The sequence below is a fragment of the Cryptomeria japonica genome, chromosome 7, assembly GCF_030272615.1.
Source record: "Cryptomeria japonica chromosome 7, Sugi_1.0, whole genome shotgun sequence".
NCBI lineage: Eukaryota > Viridiplantae > Streptophyta > Pinopsida > Cupressales > Cupressaceae > Cryptomeria > Cryptomeria japonica.
Window position 1 is genome coordinate 386,755,748 of NC_081411.1, and position 12,331 is coordinate 386,768,078.

Here is a 12,331-nt window from a genome sequence, read left to right on the forward strand (position 1 = left end):
AATATACATGGTGGTTGTCATATATCAATTTTTTGTAAGATGATTTACCCATCTTAACTGTTGACCAAACTCATTTATGAAAAAGAATACATGGGAAAAATAAAATTCCTTTAAACTAATATTATTACCGAGTATTTTGTAAGAAACTGGGTGTTACAATTAATTGTAGTTGTTCTGTTGCTTACAAGATTGTTACAATTTGTGAACTGAACAACTTTAAAAAAAAAATTGTATATGATATTCTTAAATGTTTGTACAACCTTTTTAAATTTACTGCATGTGGGTGTTTTTCCCTAATATCACCAACACTGAACTCCATCCTATATAATTGTAGTTACATCTCATTGAGATAGCTTATGGTTTCAATGGAGTAGGTGCTCAGAAAATTCTCTTATTAATTCATCTTCTCTATCCAATATTGTGAATAGATGCACATAGATTGAACAATGCTTATTTATAATTTCGAATTCTTTTTCAATTACTGTTGTTTTTTTAATTTATATTCCTATTCCTATTATAATAATCTATTTAATAAAGTGAAATCATTATGAACTTTTGTGTCCATAAATATTTGGTTTCCATGGTTTGCTTGGTTCTAACCATTGCTTTTGATATTGGATAAATGTGGGCTTTTGAAAGGACCCAAATCCTTTTACAGTCTCTAAACTACCATTCCAACAAATTATTTTTCAATCTAAATGTTTTTTTCTCATAAAATGTTCATCCCCCCTCTCTTTCTTTTATATCTTATTGAAATGTCATAAGAAATGGTGAACATGATTTGATGATTAGAATGAGAATCTAATTATAGAAACAATTCTAAATTCGCAAAGTTTAAGCATATTTGACTCGAGAGAGACTTTTTTGGTACAAGTTCAATAAGGAGATTAAAAAGGAAAAAAAAATCAGCTTAAAAAAGAGGGGAGGTAAGAAAAAGCAAGCATATACAGTTACCATATGTTTGAAGGACCATTTCCATTGTTGCATCGATCTAGTTATATCATGATACATGAAGCATGTAGGTTGGTAACTCGAACCTTCCTATTACTGTGTAATGTTTAAATTAGACATTTTTTAAAAAGCTTATAGGAGGAGGGTTTTTTTAAATTGTTCAAAGAATACATTGTCTTTCTTAATAATAAATTGTATTTATTATTAATAGAGTATAAGTCTCTTGATCTAAATTGAAATGCCTTCAATAATATGTAATTATGATCTTAATAAAAAACAAGTTATCACTAAGTTTATAATATGTATAGGGTGTAAAAAATAAGCCATTAAACAATTTTTGTTTCAAGTAAATCTTTTATCACACATTGACATCAGTTGGTGCATGTCGTTTTTTCACATCTTTCAATAAAATATATGGTTTTATTTATTTATGTGATTACACACACAATGTTGTAAACAATAAATTCTTTAAAAAAATATTTCACATATAGATTGTTTTTAGTACTTTTACTTGTAAAGTTATGTGATATTGTAGAATTCAACATAACACTCTACAACGTTTGCAATTTTTAAAGGTTAAATTAAGAGTGCTATTTTATTCATAACTTCCATTGACTTTTTAAATCGATTGTTTTAACATTTTTACTCTTAAAGCTATGACATGTTGATAATGTCAAATTCGACATAATCTCTTATGACTTTGGTAATCTATTTTTTTGTTTGATTTAGCATAGCATTTCATTGACAATCTTCAATATCTCAAATTAGTCTACCTATTTTGTTAACTTAGTTAGTCAATGCATCTAATTGCTTTCTTTGCTTTGTGATGTTATGGAGTTTGGTGAGCATAATTTATAAGCGATGTGTATAGCCTTGTCTTGAGTAATGAAATAACTAATTATGTTGCAGTATTTTTAAGGAGGGATTATTTAAGTGTGGTTCATCAAAATGTTGGTTGGTCCAAGTGAGCTAATAAGGAGGATGAGAGTGTATCTGAGGTGAAATTTCATCTAAGTTGTAGGGACAAGATAAGGTTGCCTAGGGATGTTGGGATAGAGGGATGCAAACCAAATATTATAAGACTTGAAAGGCTTAATACATGCTATGGATTAAATGTGTGAAATCTTGGGACTTGGTTTGAGTTGGATAGGTAAATATTTCTTCTCTAACATTATCAATCGTTATAGTTTCTGAAACGCGGATTAGATTTAACTTTTGAAGTGTGGACTTACCTGACATTTAAGGAATTTCTTTTGTTGCCAATAGTTAAGGTAGTTGAATCTTCTTTGAAATATGATTACTTAAAATTTTTAGTCTCTTCATGCTTCATCCTTCATTATTCACGGTTGAGGTTCCTACTATGAAGTGATTTTTTTTCGTTTCCTCTCATAATGTATTTTTGTGTTTATGTATTTGTATGAGTCCTTGCTTCTATTATTTATAATGTTTGCTATGTCTTAAATAAAGAATTGGAGCTTCCATTGTGTGGGTCATTTTTATTTTACTCAATTAAATTTAGGACAAACCCACAAATCTTAGAAGTGATTTTTTCTTTGAGTTTTAAGAGATCAAGAAGTTGGCTTTGTGCAAAGGAATATGAATAATATATTAATGAACTAAAGTAATCTAATGTTATGGGATTTTTCTACAATGTGAAAAAATATGCTATTTACTTCTTTGGTTAAAAAATGAGAAAATTATAAGTCATATAAAAACCTTTAAGATTAAATAGGGGTAAAAAATTATTGGGACTAGGTGGTATACATCATTGCATACGATATAATATAATGTTGTAATTAAATAACTATTTAGTTGTGTTCTATCTAGATGTGCTAAGCTACACTAGGTAATAATTTGGGGCCAGTTGTAAGGTGTGTAACATTGGGTTTGTTGTAAAGTTGTATGTAACATTGGGTTAGTTATTTTATATGTGGGAGATAAAATAATTAATATTTGGGAAAAGATATTCAATGATGTCCAAAACTAAGTACCCAAAAGTAAATAAGGGTCAATGGTTTTGTGCTCTCATGTTTTTGAGGTACATGATTTTATCTTACCACTTGGTTGTATTTGTGTGAGCTTGAGTCTATATAATCAAGACATGTTTAGTGGTCAAAGTTGGCTAGGTGAGTGGATTGTCGTAATATATCTTTTTGAGTGCATATGTGAAGTATGACATGTGATGCATGGATTCATGGTTGGACAAATGGAGGATGCATCGGAGAGGCTTGATGTTCCAAAAGTGTCCATTATAACATTGTAAGTGCATGCAGTGTTTTATTTCTAAATAATAGATGGAGAATGGATACTTTTGGAGGTTAGATTTTTTCATAGTATATCTTTTGTTATCTTGTCACTTGTCTATTTATCTACGCATTATGGTTATTTTGTAAGTTGCATGTTTTTCTCTAATGGGATTATGTAGAAAATGGATTTAACATGTGGGTATTATACAAAAATCAAATATTATAATGTTGTAATTAAATAATTACTTAGTTGTGGTACATCTAAGAGATGTGTTTAGACACATTAGGTAATGATTTTGGGCCAATTGTAAAGTTGCATGTAACATTGGATTAATTATTTTATGTGTAGGAGAAATAGAATAATTGATTAATATTTGGGGAAAGTTATTTAATAATGTTCCAACTTAGTATCCAAAAGTAAATGAGTGGTCAATGGCTTGTGTACTCATGTTTTGGGGCATAGGGTGTAATCTTACCACTTGGTTGTATTGTATGAGATTGATTCTATACAAGCAATAACATGTTTAGTGGTTATGGCTGGCTAGGTGAATGGTCTATCATAGTATTAAGTCTTTTTAGGAGTGCACATGTGAAGCATGGAATGGGATGTGTAGATTCATGCTTGAAGACATGGAGGATGGCTTGGAGAGGCTTAATGTTTCAAAACTGTTGATTGTAACTCAATAAAAGAATGTATTGTTCAATTGCTTAATAATGGTGTACACATAATTTTGGAGGTTGGGTTTACCCATATTGAGGTTTTTCCCAGGGCATATCTTGTGTATTGTTTATTTTATTTATAAAATTGGACTATTTTGTAAGATTATATGCATGATTTTCTCTCTATGTTATTTAGGAAATGAATTTAAAACATGGGTATTATGTATAATTTCCTAAAATAAATAAATTATCATTTATATTTAATTACCTTTGAGAAAAACAAATAGATAAAAATGATTATTGAGAAATAGTAGTCTTGAGAGAATGATACTTATGATATGAAAGATTGTGATGGTTTAGAAACCACCCATCAAAATATATAAATAACATATGTAAGACTTGAAAAGGATATGGAGATCATTGAAGGAAGGTGGTGGTTTGATGGGATATGTCCATTGAAGAAGGGGCATACAAGGAGTGTTCAACTTAGGGTAGTTGATACACCTAGGATTTTCTTGTGTAGAACTTTGTTATAAGTGATTGCTCTATCAAGCATATTATGCATACTATGATTTGAATAAAATTGTTTCTCTAGAATGTGCCATCATTAAGGGGGCTAAAAATGGCATTATATTCTTGGATGAGATTAGCTATATTTAAAAAATATCTCAAATATATATTTACATCCTTTTGAAAAATAAATATTTTAAACAAGCTTAATGATGGTATTCAATGATTAGTTTAATTACTTAAATATTCACCACATCGATAACACTAGCAAAATTAATTGTAAATGCCTTTCAAAAAATCTATAAATTAATTATTGAAATATAACTAAAATTAATAAAATTAATTTCAAATACTAAGTCCATCACATTTGATATCAAAGTTAAAAACATCCTTAAAATTATAAATTAATAAATATTATGTCACATCCCCATATACTATATATTTTATTTTATGTTAATCACCTTTTGTACCAATATAGTTTGTATGAAGGTGAAATCCTAACCTTAAGATTATGATCACATCCATTATTTTAGATGTTTGTATGGACTTAATAACTAATGTTTTGAACTTGACATTTTAATCATTGTTTGGTATCATTCTCAAGTAATTGAAAGCCATGAGTTTAATAGTTTCTTTCTAATTATAACATGGTACCATTTATACATATATGCTATATTTATTAGAATAACCAAATAGTGACAATTGTGTGTGAACAATGAATGGGCTTTTTAAGTGCGAGATGGGAAATGATTATCCAACCCCTAGGATGTACCGATGCATAAGTTGTCTTCATACACCATAACTTAAGATAAATTATGTATTCGTGCATTCTAGAAGTAAAATAGTTTTCCCCCTAAAGATGCAACAAAAAGTGAACTTGATAACCTATTTCAATTATGAACCTCAAACCTTTTGACCTAATTGGACTATTAGAATATTACGTCACTCTAGATAATCTATCCACTTGTTGAATGCAAGTTGTTTTCTTGGAGAGAGCATGTAGGTATGCGGTCAATTAAATTTTGACAAGAAGGTTTCACGGAAAAAATGAGGAGAATATTAGAGAAATAATGTTGAAGGCTTGGCAAGGTTGTTTAGAGATGTGACTTAGGGTTTGTTGTGCTAATCTGGTGATGTTTAAGGTATAGATTCCTTCTAGCTATGCTAGAGGCTGCACTTTGGTTATTCTCCAAATGTGTTGTTAATTTCTACATATATAAACTGGTAGTTCTCAATTTTCCCATTCTTGGATTTTTAAATTTAAGTAGTTCTATTTTAACTTGAGTTGAGGCAAATAAATGATGAGTTATGAGTAGGGCTATAAAGTTGGCATTGATTTAGTTTTCTTCTATAAAACTTAGCATAAGGAAATCAATGACAATATTTTCTCATGATTTTTATCATAGCGTGAATTCCTATTCTAGCTATACGTTTGTTCACATGGCATTAACCATCTTAATATTGCAATCATGCATGAAATATTACATAAGAAGCCTTATTTTATGTCTTAGAAAATGACATAGATTATAGTATACCAATATTAGGAATGGGATCACATTCTAGAAGTCAACTCTTATAATATATTGCAATTAAGATTCTACTTCTTTCATGCTAAAATCCTTGAACAGGTGAAATGGGTGGATCATAGATAGCTAAGAAAGAATTGACCCTAAGCAATTGTGGATAGGTTAAGACAAGGCGGCTTTAGTAAGTAGGTCATCTTTGGTTCACTTACCTTCTATCACCAATTTTTTCTTAAATTTAGTTAGAAGACTACACAAGATAATGTGTGGTTAATAACTCTCAAGCTAAATATGTTTAACCTTCTCATTTGCTCACAAAAGAAAAGTGAAATCTAATTGTGGTTGAACACCTTTAAAAGCATTAACTATCATTAATAATTACCTTTGTGATATGAGTGGTTACCATGAGCCTATGTAATCTAAGAACACTTGTGATATTAGAGTCACGCAATCACATAATTAGTGAACACTTCTTTACTATTCCATTTAATGTTTCCTATGTTGGTGTTTCCAACTGATTGCAACAAATCCTCAAATTAGTGGCCAATGAACGAGATTTCAACCAAAGGTTGAAAGATCTCCTGCAATTTAGGCTCTGCAAAGCCTAGGGGAGTCACCCTTTGCAATATTTTATGGATGTGCAACAATATTGACTAGCATTTTTAAAATGTAGATTGCTCTCAACAAATCACAACTAGATTTACCTAAGTTTAACATTGAATTGGCTAAATCCATGTTCAATTATCACTATTTGGCACAATTGAGGGTAAATTCTAAACCTCCACCTACTCCTACAAGTAAAATAATAAGACATCAACAATTTTCAAAATGGTGTTTGAAATTCACTTAAATTATCAAGGATCAGTGCCTAATTTTGGCAACATAGTTAGAATGCAATAATTTTGAACATTTCCATTAAATTTGTGAGACTCAACCACTGGATATTAGAGATTTATGCTTGACACAAATGCTAGACTGTAAATCACCATAAATTCTACTTATACATCACTATTGTATTCCTCAATTCGCTGAAAAATATCTACATAATTTGATCCATCCCTTGAAGAAAACTTGTAAATATATTTCACATCCAAAAAACAAGTTGTAGAGACAAATATTTCCGTCCTTAAGAAAAAAATTCATATGAAATGAGAAACCACAAATAGGAGACAGTTTGGGGTAATCTTTATTTATTTTCAAACATAACTGGTACATTTCATGAAAAGAGTTCAAAGATTGCAAAAAGATGACATTCTATTTCTTAGACCAAAGCTTTTTATCTACCCGCCCAATTACAAATTTCAGAATTTCAAAACCCCTTGCAAATGAACTTGAATTCTCTTTTATAGAAATGACGGGAGAAAAAAAAGCTTTAAGTCATTTGCTGATATATGTTAAAATTTAATTTGCCTATACAAGAATATTCTAGGGTACCTATAAAATTTCATATAGGACAAAACTTATTTGCATACCTGAGGTGGGAATTGCAAATATAACCATTTCAGCTCAAAATTGTTACTCCCATTAGTTTGTTGGCATGATGTGCTAATCAGTGGTGCTTACTAGATGCTTTGCGAGAGAAAAAGTTGTTAATGTTGATGTGACTATTGTTGTGGTGGAAAGTACAAAATTTAAAAGAAATGAAACAAGTAACAATTGAAAATAAGCCTTGCAAAATGACCAAGGCTTTGAATACTGTTTGACCAAGAAATTTTTGTTCCAGACATAATCAACTGCTATAAATCAACATGAGGTACTCATGATCTACTTTATCTAGCAAGGTTCCCATATATATGACTGAATTATGTTGAAGCCTAGTTTGTCCCTCCTTGCAAGATGTCTCTTTGCTTATTCTTCCTCAATTGTGTAGTATTGTTGATGCCATTGTGCAATCTGAAAGTTAGTCGGCCAATTGAAACTCTAGATTTCTTGCACTCTGCCCACGGCCTCCCTACATTTATTGTCAACTGTATTTTTTGCCTCTGCTATGAATTTCCATATAAGATATCAATGGCAATATTCTTTTCAATTACAATATGATAAGTTGATACTTGTAGTTGGTCTCCTTCATCAATTTTTATAATTGCAACTTGCATCATCTCATCAAAATCCTTTTTCCATTCCTTCATGCTTTTAATTTCCCCATCCTCATTTAGAATATCTAGAACTATCCAATGCTGAAGTGTTTGGAATGAGTCAGTCTTTTCTTTGATTGCCTGCTCCTTTTCCTCAAGGTATTGTAGCTCCTTTATTTGGACATTAAACATTTTTCTAGTGGCATTGATAACTGCTAAGGGCTATAGGGAGATTTCATGTCACCATAGTTAATTATCTTAAAGTACTAACCTAAGGCTACTAGGTATGGGCATACATTCTTCTTCAATTTTTTTTGTTGGAAAATTGCTGCAACTAAGACCGACTTTGCACGAGCCAAATCTCACGAAAGCCGATAACCTCTGGCCCGTACCCCGCTCATTAACTCCCCCTCCTCTCGAGTGTGGAAGCGCAGTGCACGAGAGATGGAGATAAAAATTGTGGCTCTTTGTGTCCATCTTTAGATGTGGTTTAAGGAGAAGAAAGAAACTTCAAGCAATCGCTCGTTGGTTCTGTAAACCTTACGGAAGGCGCGCTCTTCTTGGTGGTGCAGTTGGCGACGAATGGAGCACAAGAGAGAGATGTAGGAAGAGGTAAGGACTCTTCCAATACCTTATTAACCGTTATGCCTAATTCTAAAAAGAATGCACTATTTTTGGATGAGAGCACTAGGTTAAGGGACACTGCCATCTTCTTTCTTGTCTTAGACCATAGTAAAATCCCATCCAAAAGTTTTATTAATGATTGGCTGCAAAAAGTGTGGATAAACAAATTAGGATTTCAATTCAATTTTTGTTGAATGGTTCAGAAAGGATCATACATCATTTTTTTTCAGAGATTCTAATAGTAAAAAGGTACTTAAAAAAGTACTTAAAAGGAATTTTGGAATGTTGGAAATGGTTGTTTCAGAGTCATTGGATAGTCACCCAAGGCTAACCATAATGATATCCTCGCCTTGTTGTGCCCTAGATGGGTCATTGTGAAAAATGTTCCTCCGATTATGTGGAAATGACTTTGCCAAGCCCTGGCTTCCATAGGCAACGTGACAAGGATAGACAATTCGTCCTCTCTCCTCCCCCATATGAATGCTAGGTTACTCATCACCGTTAAACTTGGAGTTGAGATTCCATTTGAGATTCATTTTGAACTATAGGAAGAAGCTTTTACATGTCTGATTGAATATCTAGGTGAAATCAATGCTTTCTTTTTGTGTAAGAAAGAAGGACACATCTGGAGGAACTGCTCTCTGCTTAAAAACCCTAGAAACCCTACCTCCAAGGATAAGAAACCCCCTTGTATCAAAATTGGCTAACCCTAATCAGCCCAAAGATATTGCATCTATTAAGAGAGACCCTCAAAAAACCACATATTTAATCCCCCCCTTAGTTACCTCTGGTATTCTCGACTCCCCCCTCAAGGGAGGTCAGCCCGTTGCTTCCGACTCTTAACCCTCCTCTTCAGTGAGCAATGATGTTTCTCCTGCCAAATTGGATGCTCTCCATGTTGTGGTCAAAGAAGTTGTCAAACCCCCCTCCTTCCCCAATCTGTATGTGAACAATGTTATCCCAATCAAATAATGAGCAAAAAGGTTCAAGCTCTAATTCTAGAAATCTGAATGCCCAACAAATTGTGATGGAAAGGTTTTAAAAAATGATGGATACCAAAAGAAGGATTGAAGAACAAATCAATAATTTTGACTTAATAGTTATTCCTGCCAAACCTATGGACAGTACCCTTGATATCCATTCCCCTAAGCTTGTGATTGAATAGTGCAAGGATGCCAATGAGGGACAAAAGTCTCAATCAGTAATTGTAACTCTTAAAGCATTGTCGATTCCACCAACTGCTCTCCATCTGGGGATGCCAATAATATTCCCCTTAGTAGTACCCTTGTTGGGCAACCACTGGGGTGTATCAAGGGGAATTATACCCTTGGTACTGAGGTAGGCACAGGAGGCTTCTTAGAGACATCCAAGTGCATGGCTCCTATGGAGAAAGATCAAGTGGGTTTTGAACCTAGGGATGACAAGAGAATCTCTTGGGAAAATTGTTCCCTGTTCAAAATATCCCAATCAGGAACTGTTGGTTGAGGCTATTAAAGCATATGGAATCCAAAAAGATAGCACTAAAAGGGTAAAAAAGAAGAAGGATACTAAAAAGAAAGTTGTCTCTCAGGACTTGGGAGCTGAATAAATGTTTGAATTCAAAAGAAAGAGGGGCAGACCAAACACCTCTATTGCGTCCCAGCCTACTATAATAAGTGATCCTAAGCATCTTCAGAAGTGGTATAAATTTCTTAGGGCACCCATGGAAACTTCCTCCTAACCCTCTATGATGAATATAAATTGTGTATCCTGGAATGTTAGGGGGTTGGAATCCCTACATAGGAAATATGTTGTGAAGAGATTTCTCAAGCTCTATAAGAACACTAATGTATTACTGCTCCAGGAGATAAAGGTAGTATAATTTTCTCTAGACATTAATCTAAAATGTATCTGGACGGATGCAAAATATTTCACCACATAGGATAAAAAAGGAAAGGGTGGAGCATCCATCCTTCTTAGTCATAAATGGAAGAATTCCATAGAAAGATGGGGCTGCTCCCCCTGCAATAGACTCGTCTAGGTGATATTGAAGGTCAAGGGGACTGAATTTGGAATTGGCTCAGACTATGCCTCCAATGATGTCAAGGGGAGGATTGAACTTTGGAAGTAGATTTCACAGTTGGAGGAGGTTCCTTGGATATTGGGTGGAGAATTTAAAATGATTGAGAGACCCTCTGATAAGAGGGGAGGTAACAAATTCAAGTGGAAATGAGATGAAAAATTCTATTGGAATGGAATGATTAGCAAGATGAAACTTTTTGACCCCATTGTTGATAAAAATGTGAGTATAATGATATTTGGTTCTCTTGGTGTAACTTTCGGAAAGGCAATAAGAGGACATACTTTGAACTTGACAGGTTTTATGCTAATAAGGAGATATTCCAATTCAACAGAAATGATTCAAGGTTTGGTTTGAGGGTGGTGCCCTACTCCCTCTCAGATCATCAACCTATCCAATCTGTGGTCTCGTTAGGAAGTATTGATAGAAATATGGACAGTGAAAGAGAGAATTTTATCTTAAACCATAGTCTTCTTCTAGATGATGACATCGATCGGGCAGTGTTGATTATTAAGTTGTTCAATGAGCATAACACAATGTTGAATTCTGAGATAGAGAAGTGGAATCAAAATGTTAACAACTGGAAAAAACTCTTCCAGACTGTTGGGAGGAAAAAGGCTAAAGATTCCAGGAAATTAGAATATAAATTGCATGATTTTCTATCTATTGTAGAAGGACAGTGCCAAAATGACCTTGGAAATGTAACCAGTGTTGAAATTGCTTGGCATGCCAAAGATGCCCTTACAAGACTACAACACCACAAGATTCAAGGAATCATGACTAGGGCTCGAATTAACTGAATTGAGCAAGAAGACAAAGGCTCAATGTTTTTCTTTCAGATGCTAAAAAGAAAATAATCTAAAGAAAGAATAGGTGATATCTGGGTGGAAGGCCAAACCTTCTCAGCCCCTAAAAACATCCTTAATACTTTCAAACAATTCTACTCTTCCCTTTTCTTCTTATAGGACAATGAATCCTAGAAGGAGGACTATAGGGACAATATTAAGTCAATTACTCCTAGCAAGGTGAATAACGAGGATTGCAACAAGTTGGACAAAGAGATCTGACTAGATGAAGTTTCGAGTGCCATTTCCTCTCTAAACAATGACAAAGCCCCTGGTCCGGATGGGCTAATAGTTGAATTCTATAAGACAAACTTAGATTAGATAGGTCAATTCTTACTTAAAGTATACAAAGAAGCTATATCTATTGGTTCACTGGGCATGGAGAACAATCTGGTCTTATTAAGCAACTCCCCAAAGGAGATAGATCTCTTCTAAAAAAATGGAGACCTATAACTCTCCTAAATGTGTCTTACATGATCTTAGCCAAAATTCTTGCCAGAAGGCTAGAGGGAATCTTTCCTAAGGTCATTAACACACCTAAACTAGATTTGTCAAGGGGAGATATATGTTGGTGTAGCGTCGTAAATTGTATACCCTTAATTGGGTGGTACAACTCCACGCTTAGGTTAGCACCCACCTTAGTGTGTTTGCATGTTGCATTTAAAATTTCTTTTAACCATTTAATTAATTAATTTAATTAAATCTAAATTCTTCTCTTATCACTCTACACATCATAAAATTGGGCCCTTTACCCTAAGTGTGCCCCTTTTTTATTTAATTCTCTCAATTAATCATTTCATCAGATACCCTAATTATATCTTATTTCGGCCTTGAAGGC